Source organism: Erinaceus europaeus, chromosome 10 (genome assembly GCF_950295315.1).
Source record: "Erinaceus europaeus chromosome 10, mEriEur2.1, whole genome shotgun sequence".
Classification (NCBI taxonomy): Eukaryota; Metazoa; Chordata; class Mammalia; order Eulipotyphla; family Erinaceidae; genus Erinaceus; species Erinaceus europaeus.
In genome coordinates, this window is record NC_080171.1 from 14,110,455 (window position 1) to 14,125,542 (window position 15,088).

A 15,088-nucleotide genomic window follows, 5' to 3' on the forward strand; every position below is an offset into this window, starting at 1 on the left:
CAGAGAGAAATTGAGAGGTGAGGGGAGATAGAGGGCAAGATAAAGACAGACACTTGCAGACCTGCTTCACCACTCATGAAGCGTTTCCCCTGCAGGTGGGGGCAGGGCGCTCAAACCCAGACCCTTGCACTTGGTGATATGTGCGCTTAACTGGGCGTGCCACCACCCAGCCACCTCTGTTCTGTTTTGTTTTTTCTTTCTTTTTTTTTTTTTTTTGACTGCCAGGGTTATTGTTGGATCTCCATCTCATCTCTGCACAATTCCCACACTCCATTAATCCATCCAGAGTTTTCTTTTTAAGATAGAGGGTGAGAGACAGAGAAGGAGAGAGAGAGAGAAAAAAAGAGACACCACAGCACTGTTCCACTTCTTGGGAAGTTTCCCCAGCATGATATTCCTCTGTGGTAGCTGGGGATTTGAACCCCGGCCCTCGTGTATGGTAAAGTGTGGGCTCTACTGGGCGAGCTGTCCCTTCTACTTTTGAGTCTCTGAGAGCTGTCCTTGGTGCTCCTCCAGCCCCTGCACCTGTTCCTCTCTGCAGCTCTGTACTGGCCTCAGTTTGACTGGCCGCTCTCAGCTCCTCTGGCCCTTCGTCCTGCTCACTCATCAGTGGCTGATTCAGCCAGACAGAGGGCAGACGATGACATCATACAAAAAATCCAGAAGACATCATAAAAAGGGTCTGCAGCCCTGTGAGCTCAACTCCTAAGAGTCCTCTTAAGGATCAAGTCCAAATTCCTTGCCATGTATTGCAAGATGCCTGCCTCCCTCTTTGACCTCCTGGAATCTGTGCTCCAGTTCTCTTCATGTTCTTTAAACAATGAGTGCTGTTCTGTTTCTTGACTAACTGTGACTCTAGAATCAATGCTGTTACCTCCCCCCGATTTCTGGCCATCTCTCAGCTAGCCTTCAGAGCTTATCTCAATGATCACTCTCAAAAAAGGCCTTGCCTGATTCCCAGATAAGGCTCACTTCCAAGGAGGTCTGGCCCTCCCCTTTGGTGGCCACTATTAAGGTTATAATTGTTCCTCACTGCTTTCCTTCTCACTAGGCTGTAAGGCCTGAGGGAAGATACCAGGTCTCTTCTGTTTATCTCTGTACCTTTGGAGCCTAGGGTCATGACTGACTTATGAAAAGGGTTCAGTAATTCATCACTGAATGAGAGGCTGAGGAAGGAGGAAGCCATAGCACGCAGTCCAGAACTAGCATAAGCTCTAGAAGTCTAATGACCTGGGTTCCAGCCCTTCCCTGTCACAGTCACTTTGGGGAAGTCATTATTTCTCTCTAAGTCTGTATTTCTTGACTCTAAACTATAGATAACAGTGTTCACTTTGGCAGCACATATGCTGACCTTGGAATGATACAGAGATTAGCATGGGCCTCCACAAGGATGACACACACATTTGTGATGATATATATCTATATCTATATCTATATCTATATCTATATCTATATCTATATCTATATCTATCTATCTATATCCTTGAAACAGCTGTAGATAAGAAAACAGCTATATTTGGGTTTGGGGATAATTGCATAGGATGCTGCATCTTCACTTTGTAATTGGAAGGTGCTGACTGACTGGCATCTACATCAGTGGTGAAACTGTGTAACACTGTTTACGCTCACCCTATTTGACTTCTGCCTGCAAGATACATCTGGGCCAATCGTCTGGCTCCATTTTCAAGTAGACCTTTAAGGAAGGAAACAGACGACAGAGGCTAAGTAACTTGCTTGAGGTCACCCAGAATCTGAGGACGAGGCTGAGAGTGGACAGGGTAGCATGATTCTGGAGTCTCTCTTCTAGAACCCTGCCACTCTATTCCATGTTCTGGCTATCCAAATGCAAATCTTACTAAATGAGAAAAAGCAAACATTGTGCCAAGTTCATTCCAGAATTCCAGGTGCCCGATTTAGCGTCTGACAGAGAACAGGTAACCGGAAAGTGTGGAGTGTATAAGCACAGATAAATGCAGTTGTGTACTTGCTCATGGACATACGTGAATGCCCAGTTGCAGTTACACAAACCCAGGCCATATCACCTTCTGCACGCCTAGGCGATGTTGTGCATCTGTTTGGACCTCCACTGTATATGCTCTCTGCCTGCCGTGGACTGAAACACCATATGACACATGAGTATACTTGAGCCACACCTCTCTGATTACCCAGTTCCTTTTGCATGCTCAGTTCATAACTGCAGCTCCAGAGAAACAGGCTTCTCTAGGAGGAAGTATCCGTGGACATTGCTGGAGCATGTCCCTGGCTCCATGGGGAGACAAGTCACTTGTAACCACTTTCCCAGCACTTGCTCGCGCATTCACTCAACTAGGCCAGTTGGGTCAGGATCAGTGCTGGGGTGGGCGTTGTGTACAGCCACGCACACTGAGGACCTCGTGCTTGGCTCCACCCAAGGGCTCTGATGCCTGACTGCCATCTCTGAGCCTCCTGAGTAACAGTGGGGCAGCCAGACCATGCCTTGGACCACTGGGCTGATAGAACACCGCATTTCTTCTGTTCTGGGGAGGGAAATTTGACTTATTGTGGTGTGTGTGGGGGCAGGGGGCCTGATAACTTGAAGAAGCATCTTATTGTATTAGGAACACCCTGCCTTCTCTCCATTCTTCTGAGTATGAGTCACACAGAATGAGAAGAGCCCAGGGGAGAGACTTGGTGAAGCAGGGGGTGGGGGCCACACCCTAGAGTTGCCCAGTTGATAGCTTTGTTCCAACTTGGGTTCTACTGTAGTGTGTCCTGGGCACCTTGTTTTCCCTCAGGGGAACTTAGAGTTTGAGGGTGAGAGAACATTTCAATGTCAGGGCAGGTAAAGGACATTCCCTTCTTTTCCAGATATAGACAAATAGGCAGTCTGTGAGAATATAAAGATCACTACATTATGATTCGGGGACAGCTTTGACAAGTTGTCTGACTTCACAGAATTTAATTCACATTCATAAGATCTGGATAATGTTTCCTTTCTGAACCACTCTCAAGGCTGTTGGAGGCACCAGAGATCTCACTCATGTCAAGCTGATTATTAAGACTCTGAGGGAGAGGGGCCAGCTGATGGAGCACCTGGTGGTGTGCACATTTTACCGTGCACAAGCCCCTGGTCCGCACCTGCAGGGGGAGAGTTCATAAAGGGCGAAGCAGTCCTGCAGGTCTCTCTCTCTCGTTCTCTTTTTCTGTCCCCTTCCCCTCTCAATTTCTCTCTGTCATACCAAATAAATAAATAAATATTTAAAAAACAGAATATGAGGGAGGGACAAGGAGATTGCTAACCCAGTAAGACTTGCTATTTGCTGTGTATGAAGCCCCAGATTTGAACCCCGGCCCCACATGGAAGCACCACAGCATCGAGGGAAATTCCATAGGTAATAGAGCAGTGCTGTGGGGCACCCTTGTACCTCCCCTTTCTCTCTCTCTGTTAACCTTGCCCATGAAGGAGCAGGATGTATAGTGGGCATTGTACTAGACTTAGTGCTAGGAGGCCAAGTTTTAGTCACAGTTCAAAAACGTGGACAAGTCACCTTGTTTCTTACAATTTCACTTGTCTGTAGGGCCGGTGAAGTACAGTAGTTACATGTGTTCACACATAAAGACTTACATTATTTGGAATAAGGAAGTCCTCCATAATGTTAGCTAGTATCTGTAAGTGAATCTCCATATAGCTGCCATCACATTGGGTATCAGATTAAGACTGGATATCAGGGTTCTCTAAAGGCACCATCTGTGGCTAACAAATGTTAAGAGACAACTCCTAGTTAAAATTTCACTTTAATCTTACTCTTATTTTAGGATCAAAATACTAAAATCTCTCTAGAAAATTTTCTATGGTGAATCTCCTATTCAAATTCTACTGGGCTAACTAAGCTAATATAGTGTGAAGCACTCAAGGATCCCAGTTCGAGCCCCAGGCTCCCCAACTGTGTGTGTGTGTGTGAGGTCCCTTCACAAGCAGTGAAGCAGGTCTGCAGGTGTCTATCTTCCTTCCCCTCTCTATCTCCCTCTCCCCTTTCAATCTCTCTCTGTCCTATCTAATAAAATGGGGGGGGGGAATGGCCACAAGAGCAGTGGATTTGTAGTGCCAGCGCTCAGCCCCCGCGATAACCCTGGAGTCTAAAATAAAATAAAATAAATAAAAATAAAAATCTGTCCATTCTCTAAGGGATCATGTAACCAAGGGTCATACATTCCAGTGATAATGTTAATGGTCTTTTATTGAGTACTTGCATATGCCAGACACAGTGATAGGCACCATGTCTACATTTCCTCACTTCATTGTCACATCAGGGCTATCAGGTGGGCATCCACTTGATTCCCATTTCCAGGTGAAGTAGTTGAAGCACAGGGAAATAAGCAACCCGCTGTGTTAACCCTACTGGGAGCTAGAATCAGCTCAGATGGTCCAAAGTAGCTTTAGTGAAAGGAGTGTTATGGGGAGTAGCAACACTGAGGGAATCAGCAGGTGCGGCTGAGACTGAGAGTGGTGGAAAGGGAGAGGGAGGTTGTGTCCGCTGAGGCTTGAAGCTGTGGGGGAGGCTTGCCCAGCAGCAGTCACCATCTTGGAAAGCTGCACAGTGGGTGCACAACCAAGGGGCAGTGCACTGAGCCCCTGACACCACGTGGGAGTGCCATGGCCCTGGAGGGGAAGCTCTGGTATCCCTCCTTTCAGTCTCTCTGTTGGTCTCAGTATATCTGAAAAGGCCGGCTTTGAGTGGTGAAACCAAGCATGTGTAAAAAGATCAGACAGGGGGGAGGGGGTTTGGGCGGTGGCGCAGCGGGTTGAGCGCACATGGCGCAAAGCGCAAGGACCGGTGAGATCCCAGTTTGAGTCCCCGGCTCCTCACCTGCAGGGGAGTCGCTTCATAAGCAGTGAAGCAGGTCTGCAGGTGTCTGTCTTTCTCTTCCCTTCTCTGTCTTCCCCTCCTCTCTCCATTTCTCTCTGTCCTATCTAACAATGAAAGACAACAATAACAATCATAACCACAACAAGGCTACAACAACAAGAGCAACAAAAAAAGGGGGGAAATGGCCTCTATGAGCAGTGGATTCGTGGTGCAGGCACTAAGCCCTAGCAATAACCCTGGAGGCAAAAAAAAAATCAGACTGGTAAGAACCTTGGTGGTGGGGGTGGTCATGGAACTATACCCTGTAATCTACTTAGTCACAAATAAAAAAATGAGAGGAAAAATAACCACTGTGAATGAACAAACGTGGTGCATCCATAGAATGCAACATCATTTAGCAATAAAAACGTAGAAACTATCAAAGCACAGAAAGAAATGGCTATCCTTTGATGAAAGGATGTGAAAGGAGCCAGTGGGAAATGGTCACGGAATAAACCAAGCTAATGACAGTCTGGAAAAGGCAACTTACAGAGAAAGTGAAAAGGCCAGTGATTTCTAACGTCTAGGGGGCACGGGGAATGGATGGAAAGGTGTGTAGTTTTTGCCGGGCTGGCTTCGCGGGTGGGAGACAGAGACCACCAGAGACTCATGGCTGAGCTGAGAATGCGGTTCAATCTTTATTCACGAGCTGGGATGCGGTTCAATAAACTAATCTAATCTAATCACAACCCAATTCTGTCTTGCATCTCTCTCCTCCGGAGGAAGAGTCAGGAAATACTTACTGTAGGGGGCGGGGAGAAGGAAGAAGCTGAACCATCCAGGACTAAACCAAATTGCCCAGAGGGGGGGTGGGGGGGGACGGGGACCAAACCAATGTCCCAGAGGCAGGGGGTGCCCAGCCAACAGTGGACGTGCAAACAACACATCGCAAGCAACACAAGCGAACCGATTGTGATGATAAAACCAGAAGGCTTCACAAGCAGAATCCAGAAGCATGCCAACAAAGGTGAGAGTATGGAAAGGTGAAACCCATGGAATTTTCAGACAGTGAAACTGTCCTAATGCAAATTTCTTTCTCTCCCCCTCTCTGTCTTCCCTTCCTCTCTCCATTTCTCTCTGTCCTATCTAACAACAACGACATCAATAACGACAACAATGACAGTAAACAAGGGCAACAAAAGGGAAAAAATGAATAAATAAAGTTTAAATAAACTTGATTGAATATTTCAAACCTTTTATATCACAGACTGAGTCTTTTTAATACATAGGCTGAGTCTTTGATGTGTTGACTATCTTAAAAGCTTAGACCAGGGAGAACAGAAGCAACTGGTGGCACAGCTATGTACCAATAATGTCAAAGGACATAAATTATGGTGATGGTGTATATGATACAGCAAATCCTAACAGGGATATTTCAAAGTTAACACAATTGCCAAATAATGTGATTATAGCAATAATTATTGTCTTCTTAAACCTTCCAGGGTGGGGCTCACTTTCCTGCATGCTTCTCTCAGTTCATACCAAATGATACTGTACCCACCGATCCCAACTTAATCAATGCAAGAAGTACCACCTCAGCATGCTTCACTTCACACTGTGTCCAGAAACATCAGGCATAGAATGTCAACCCTTCACCCTCATTACTTGGGTGAGACCTTTCCTTTCATAGTATTCTCAAATTCCATTCCAGGAGGTTCACTTCCTAACAAAATCCCAAAACCTAGATAAAGAACAGGTCCTGTAACATAGAGCATATGTTCACATGTATCTGTAAATTAGGGGAAAATATATACTTGAAAGCAAAAATACACAGTAGTCTGTAGTGAATCAGTATAAAGTTCAAAATGAAATAGTGTCTGCTTAGACTTAGATACCCTCCTCACCTACTTCCTATTACAGTTCTCTCACTCACTCCAAAGCTAACCTCATCAAAGCAAGGACTGCAAAAGCTAAATAAGGACAAGAGACTGGCAGACTTTAACGATGACTCTTTAGTCACTATCAGGCCACCCCCACCTGGGGCCCTTTCAGGGAGTCCTGAGATTCCCAAACGGACATGATGGGCTTAGACCGAGAATAAATCCCTCTCTCCATTGCTACTGGTCATTCCTAGCAGGAACAACACAAGAGACCACTTTGTGGGCCCCCATTGATAGCAGTGAGGAGGAGACAGCATGCATCTGTCCCAACCTACAGAACTATCTCTACAGCGCAGAGGGACCCTCTTGATGGACCTCAATTAATGATAGTCGATGGGGGTAGAGAGCATAATGGTTATGCAAAGAGACTCTGATGCCTGAGGCTCTGAAGTCCCAGGTTCACTAGTCCCCTGCACCACCATAAACCAGAGCTGAGTAGTGCTGTGGTAAAAATAAATAAATAAATAAATAAATAAAATCAAAATAAAATGATAGTCGATGATGTTGATCTGTCAGTTGTGTTAGTGCACACCATACGAATACAGGACAACAGCAATAAAACCGGTGGAGTGGAGGCAGGGAAAGAGGGACATACTACATACAACATTTGATACTTTCCTCTCAGTTTTCTGTAAATTGCTCTAAAATAAAGACTGTTGTTGTTGTTATTATTGTTATGATACCAGAGTACCTCTCAGCTTTGGCCATTGGCGGTGCTGGTGATAAAAACTGGGACCGTTCACTTGCAAGCCCTGTGTACTACCTCTGCACTGTCTCTCTGGCAGGGAATCACCATGTTGTCCCCATTCAGTGTTCATCTTAAAAAAAATTCTGTAGGGGGGGCTGGGTGGTGGCACACCTAGTTGAGCACATGAATTACAGTGCACAGGGGCCTGAGTTCAAGCCCCCTTCCCCGCCTGCAGGGGGATGCTTCAAGAGCAGTGAAGCAGGTCTGCAGGTGTCAGCCTTTCTCTCTCCCTCTCTGTCTCCCCCTCTGTATCTTTTCCCTCTTCATTTTTTCTGTTTCTCTCCAAAAATAAGCTAAAAGAAATAAGAAACACACACACACACACACACACACTCTGTAGGGACCAGGCCATGGTGTACCTGGTAGAGTGTACACATCACCCTCCATGAAGACTTAGGTTCAAGCTTCTGGTCCGCACCTGGAGGGAAAAAGCTTCATGAATGGTGGAGCAGTGCTATAGGTGCTTGCTTCTTTGTCTCTCTCTCTCTTTCCTGTCTTTATTTCTCTCCATCTCTATCAGAAAAAGAAAGAAAGAGAAAGAAAGAAAGAAAGAAAGAAAGAAAGAAAGAAAGAAAGAGGAAAAGAGAAAGGAAGAGAAGAATAACCACCAGAAACAAGAGAGTGGTTGAGTAGTCATCAAGCCCTAGTGATAACTCTGGTAGAAAAACATATTCCAAAAACAAGCCAAACAAAAGCACCCAGACTGGAAATGCTCTGTGGGCCAAATGCAACAGATGCTTCCTGGATCCAGCAGCCAGTTTGAGACTTCTGAGTTAATCCTTCATTTTACACAGAGAGAAAGTGAAGACCAGAGAAGAGATCAGCTCTGCCAATTCATGAAACAACACGGCAGTGAAACTTTCCCTAGGAAGATGCTGGGGGTCTTCTTAGCAAAGGAAGAGGCCCGTGTCGTCCCCCCCTCCCCCGTCCCCGCTGCCCCCCAGGAAGAAAGCCTGCTGCCTGTGGGAGAGGATGGATGCAACTGGGAGCAGACGCCAGTGGTGAGCTTTGGCACTGGGGAGGCTGGTTGGGCTGAAATGCTTCAGCACACAGTGAGAGCCTCCGAGAGCCCAGCTGCTCTGAGTGGCCATGTTTATTTAGCCAGAGACCAGGCTGTAACCCGACTTGACCTGGATCAGACTCACTGAGCTGGATGCAGCAAGGAGTGGGCACTTGTGCTCTTCTCATGCTCCTGAGAGCAGGACAGGATTCATAGGACTCACTGCTCTCTCCAGGGCCTGGAGTTCAGGCACTCTGGGTTATGAGGACAGCAGGCTTTTTCTGTACTTTATCTCCTCTAAGTCTTCCCCTCCCCTGGACTATGACTCAGGTGGGACAGAGGTTGTAGTTCTGCCTTTACAGATGAGTAAACTGGGATGAGAAAGAGGTTCAGTGTGGCCAATGAGTGGCAGAACTGGGGGGGGGGGGCTTTAAATCCAGGCCTTCTTTTAAGTATTAAAAAAAAACCACATTTAATTAAAGACAAAAAGAGGACTGGAGAGATGACCTCGTCGGGTAGGGTATATGCTTTGCTGTGCTCACGGTAGGGTATATGCTTTGCTGTGCTCACGGTACAGGTTCAGACCCCAGTACCGCATGGCAGGTGCTACGGCAGTGTAGGGAACTCTAGTGCTGTGTTGTCTCTCCCTTTTCTCTCTGGATAAAAAAGTGGCAAGGGCGGGAGAGATAGCATAATGGTTATGCAAAGAGACTTTCATGCATGAGGCTTCTCAGTCCCCTGTACCACCATAAGCCAGAGCTGAGCAATGCTCTGGAAAAAAAAAATAATAATAAGTAAATAAAAAAGTGGCTTGGAGCAGTGAAATTTCACACGTATGAGCCTCTGGTATGTTTATGTGCATGTGTATATGGATCTATGTATTAGAAAGAACTGTTTATAAACACTATGGGTAAATGTGTTTCTCACAGAAGTAAGAGTTTAACATCTGAAACTACTTGTATGAGGACTGGACAGATAAGTAAATCATTTGTGGAAAATGGGAGCAGTGCTTCTCATGGTTAGAGAGAGAAGTCACAGGTGCATGGTGGAAAATGGGAGCAGTGCTTCTCATGCTTAGAGAGAGAAGTCACAGGTGCATGGCAGCAGCACGGGACTGGATGAACTCTGGGACACATTAGAGTTGGAGGAGTTAGTATGAATTCTTGTTTGTTTTAATAAGCAAAACAAGCATAGTATGAACATATATGCAGGTTGGAGTGCAGCTAATTTCTTCACTCTGTTTGCTGAGAGGATCTAGGAGCAGCGAGACCCCAGTAGCAGTGAGCAGAGTCAGAGCCCAGACTTTGGTTCCTTTTTCTTGGTTTGTTTTATTTATTTATTTATTTATTTATTTATTTATTTATTTATTGCTACTAGGGTTATCGCTGGAGCTCAGTGTTTACACTAAGAAGCCACCACTCCTGATGGCCATTTTTTTCTCTTCTTTTTTTTGTTTCTCCTTTCTTTTTACTTAATAGGATGTAGAGAAATTGAGAGGAGTAGGGGACAAAGAGATGGGAAGTGGAGAGAGACACACGATTCGTGGTTCATGAAGCTTCCCTCCTGCAGGTGGGGGCCAGGGCCTTAATCCCAGGTCCTTGTGCATGATGGTATTTGCACTGAACTGGGGTGCCACCGCCCATCCAGACCCTGGTCCCTAAATGGCATCTCTAGTACAAGGAGCCAAGAGTCCATAGGAAGTGGATTGAGTCAAGAAAAATACAAGATGATTTGAAAGACAAAAGTAAGGAAGGAAAGCAAAGTACTAGTATTTTATTGCATTTTATTTTGCCTCCAGAGTTATTGCTGGGGCTCAGTGCTGGTATTAGGAATCTACTGCTCTGGTGGCCATTTTTTCTGTTTTATTAGGTAGGACAGAGAGAAATTGAGAGAGGTGGGGGAGATAGAGAGGGAAAGAGAAAGACACTTGCAGACCAGCTTTACCACTTGTGAAGCATCCCCCTGCAGGTGGAGAGCAGGGACTCAAACCCGGATCCTTTAGAGTGTCCTTCCACGTAGTACTATGTGCGTTTAACCAGGTATTCCACCGCCTAGCTCCAAGGAAGTTTATTTTTCAAATAAAGATGAGGGGTCTGGGAGAGAGCTTAGCAGTTAGGGTCTTGCTATACATATGGCCCAGGTTCAAGCCCCAGGACCACATAGGAGGAGCTATGCTACCCATGTAAGCTCTTGTATTATTCTCTCTTTCTCTGTCTCTGCCCTTCCCTCTCATTCCATATCTCTCTCCTTCTCTCTCTCTTTCCCCCTCCCCCCTCTCCCTCTCTCCTTTTCTTTCTATATTGAATGGAAAAAAAAAAAAGGAAAATGACCCAGTGTAGTGAAATCCCACATGGGTGAAGCCTTGACTCAGCAAAAAATGAACAAGTAAATAAAGAAATAACAAGTATGATGTATCCAAAAAAGGCCATGAATTAACTGGAGGATGGCTTTCAGTAACCACAGCACATATGCTCGTTATTGGACTACAATAATGAAAAAGAAATAAATACCAAAGACTGAAAAATAAATACCCAAAAGTCTATTTTGATAAAAATAAACAAGTAATTGTATAGACAAATAAATACACAAGGAAAGTCAAATCTTGCTCACAGAAGAATTTCACATAGTAATAAGAGAAGGAATGAAGTAGTTAGAAAATAAGCACTGGAATACTCCAGTCCTAAGTGCAAACCCCACTGATTATGAAAAGATCATGGTCAAAACTTAAAGAGGAAGCAGAATATCAGTGCACCTTCAGAGGCGCTCCCCCCCCCCAGATGCTATAGTATTTAACTATGGTATCCCCTGTGGGCCCTTTGGTAATAAGTAGTCTCCACTTCCCCACTGAACGGATGGGGGACCATGGCCCAGAGAAAGGGCTGGGTTTGCTCCTGGTCACATCGGCAGTTTAGGAGACCCATCCAGGACGCTCCACCTTGATGACTCTTTCAAGGCAGCCTCAGACAAAGCTTATAATTTTGACTGTTTGAGAAGGCAAAGGAGGGTAATTTTCATCTGACCCCCACCCCCTTCTCACCTTTGAGTTAAGCAATAAAGCTGAAAAGATCCTTCAACAAACAAATCCCTCCTCATTATAGAATCCACGGGTATACCAGCTCTGAGGAAACCTGAAAGGCAAGCTCCTTAGGAGGGAGGGTTGTTCGTACATGCCTGTCCAGGTACCCTCTTCCCTGTTCTCTCTCAAGAAGGCAGAATGTCTTGTTTTGGGAGCAGCTGCTCAGTGGACATTAAGGTTTGCAGATCGCTGTGCCGGGGCCCGTTGTGGGTGGTAGAAGCAGCAGACTCCCAAGAGTAGTCTAAGGCACAGTATATGCTTGTCTTTTCCAAAGTTGGGTTCATTATTAATGTTTGCATTAGTAATGCAAACATTAAAGTGCCCCTCAAATGTTCGTCATTGACGGGAAGGGGTATTTGTGGAGTCAGACCCACAACTGGATGAAGATTATCTATGAACCAGAGGATAATTCCAGAGAACCCTTTTCTCCTCTCAGAAAAAGTGAAGCGTCATTGTCCCCTTTAAAGAAAAACTTTAACATTTGTAGGAAATGATCTTGCTCCTGAGATTAGGGCCAGGAACTCTGGACAAGGTATGTCTGTACCAAAAGGCTGAATTCCCTTAGAAAAGGAAAGTGTTCGCTCAGGCTGTGGAAAGGCAGAGAAGAGACCTTCTCTGAGAGGTGGAGGACGCTGTAGAACACATCTGCAGAAACAAACGTTAACTATTAAAGCTTGTTGTTCAGGAAACCTCTATCTCAAGGGGAAGGAATGCAATCGCTCCAGTAATTAACAATGCTCCCCAAATGTGGTTTGCATCCCTCACACACGATATTCTCATCTTGATCCACTTTGTTTTCTGGAAAATGCAATTTCTTATTCAGGGCTCATGGAATGAAGACATTTTTGATAATTTTGCACACTTATGATGTAAAATCCAAGCTTGCAACTCTTAGATGACTAGCATTTAAGATTAGGAAATAGAGGGTGGTTTGGTAAGAGAGTCTCAGTGTTGCTGTCATGTGAACCAGAGTGTGAGTCCTGGTCCTAACCAGCACCTGTGTGACTGACCTTCAGAATTGGTCAACCTCTCTGTGTTTTCACTTCTCTTCTTCAGTGAGAATAGCAAGTTCCCAAAACTTCCAGCATGCACTAGGCAATCAGAAGACACTCACGTTGAATAGTCTCTTCTAGTTTGCTAATTAACACAGTCTTATTTTCTAGAGATATGTATTAATAAATAACTTCCTTTTATTTTCCTCGGATAGTTCCTTCCTTTCTCTTTCCTCCTTTGTAACTGCTGCACTGACCTGTGGGAGCTCATCTTTTTTTTGCCTCCAGGGTTATCGCTGGGACTCGGTGCCAGCACTATGAAACCACTGCTCCTGGAGGTTATTTTTCCCATTTTATTGCCCTTGTTGTGGTTGTTATTGTTATTGTTGTTATAGCTGTTGTTGTTGTTGGATAGGACAGAGAGAAATGGAGAGAGGAGGGGGAGACAGGAGGAGAGAAAGATAGACACACCTGCAGACCTGCTTCACTGCCTGTGAAGCAACCCCCGTGCTGGTGGGGAGCCGGGGGCTCAAACCACGATCCTTACACTGGTCCTTGCGCTTTGCACCATGTGCACTTACCCTGCTGCGCTACCGTCCAGTCCCCAGGAGTCAATCTTAATGATAGCTTTTAAAACATTTACTGGGTTAACTGGAACTTTCTACTGTGAGTAAGCTAATCATAATATGGCTCTTTCTGTCTTCCCTTTTAGATTAATTACTACCATTTTAAGTGGTTTATTAATTATGAAGTGAATTGTTTAGTGATGATCTAGCTTACCAGAATGTAAATTTTTGGAAGGCAGGGTCTGTAGAGACTGTGCCTTTCATGTTTATTGCCCTGTGTTAAACCTCTAACACCAGGTGGTGTGTGTGAGTGTGTGTGTGTGTGTGTGTGTGTGTACACATGCTTGCAGTCCAATAAATATCTGCACAGACAAATGACCTAATGAATGACTAGAGTTTGGAATAAAGCTAATCAGTGAAGTCAAACTGAAACTAGGCATTTTTATATTAGAAGAAAAGCATTTCGCATTATGTTATAGGAAGAGAGCAATGAATGTTGACGCACTGCATTTTGGTCATCAACAATGAGAGGTGACCACAGGTGTGTCACTAGACTCGATAGTTTCAATTTCCAATTCCATCACTTCTTAGCATTGTATCTCTAGATAATTCCCTTTGTACCTTTAAGCCTCTGTTTTTCCAGCTATAAAATACATGGTATTATTTACCTCAGAGCTTGATGCATGGCCTTGGACAAGTCCCTTCCCTTTTCTGGGCCTTTGTGTGGGAGGGATTACATTTGATGTGATCTGCAGAACTGCCCTGCTTTGTAGTCCTTATATTTCAGGGTGTTTCTTTTTTCTTTCTTTTTTTTTTTCCTTCAGTGAAATGGTGCATCCTTTGGCCATTTTCATCTCCTGAAACCTGTGCGGCCTCTACAGGAACATGTGTGAATTTCACCTTTCAGGAGTTTAAAACCTGCCAACACCTCCAGCCTATCTTGATAAAAATCGATTGCTCTAAGGAAGGAGTCGGAGACCTGTGTTCTCCCTGTGTAACTGGGGAGCCCACCTGCTCTCAATGGGCCTCAGAAGCTTGTGAGGAGGTTTCCTTCAGTTCCTCCATCTCATGCTCTCAGGTCATGAGAGCAATATCTGATGGTGTCTAGCGTAGCATTTTACTGAGTACAATCAGTGAGGCCTTGCATCCAGTGGGATGTGAGCAGGATTTAGTAAAACAGGTGGTTTTTTTTTATACAAAATGAGGAGGTTGGGAGTCGGTTGGTGGCGCAGTGGGTTAAGCGCACGTGGCGCAAAGCGCAGGGACCGGCGTAAGGATCCCGGTTCGAGCCCCCGGCTCCCCACCTGCAGGGGAGTCGCTTCACGGGCGGTGAAGCAGGTCTGCAGGTGTCTATCTTTCTCTCCCCTCTCTCTCTGTCTTCCCCTCCTCTCTCCATTTCTCTCTGTCCTATCCAACAACAACGCAACGTCAACAATGGCAATAATGACCGCAACAAGACTGCAACAACTAGGGCAACAAAAAGGGGGAAAAATGGCCTCCAGGAGCGGTGGATTCATGGTGCAGGCACCGAGCCCAGTAATAACCCTGGAGGAAAAAAAAAATGAGGAGGTTGTGTTAGCCTCAAACAGATGTAGGAGGTGTTTAGTTAAATCGAGACAAGAGGGCCTGGGGAAATAGCATAATAGTAATGCAGAAGATTCTCATTCCTGAGGCTATGAGGTCCCAGATTCAATCCCCAGCACCACCATAAACCAGAGCTGAGCAGGGCTCTAGTGCCCCCTCCCCTCATAAAGATAAACAAACTATATTTTAAAATTGAAACAAGAGTTCTCAGGGGAATTCAGTGATGGCTTACCCCATAGGATGTACACATTAACGTGCGTGAGGACCAGCAAGTCTCTGCCTGCAAGGGGGCATCACAAGCAGGGGACAGTGTCTCAGAGCTACCTCTTCCTCCCTACCTCTTTTTTTTTTTTTTT

At 45.3% G+C, this 15,088-nt stretch overlaps 1 non-coding gene across 1 annotated transcript; it reads left to right on the plus strand.

The window, feature by feature from the left end:
- Positions 1 to 1,322: 1,322 nt before the first annotated feature.
- On the plus strand, positions 1,323 to 1,425 carry LOC132541065 (U6 spliceosomal RNA). Its single transcript, XR_009552251.1, has one exon. It is a non-coding gene; the product is annotated as a U6 spliceosomal RNA (small nuclear RNA).
- Positions 1,426 to 15,088: the final 13,663 nt, after the last annotated feature.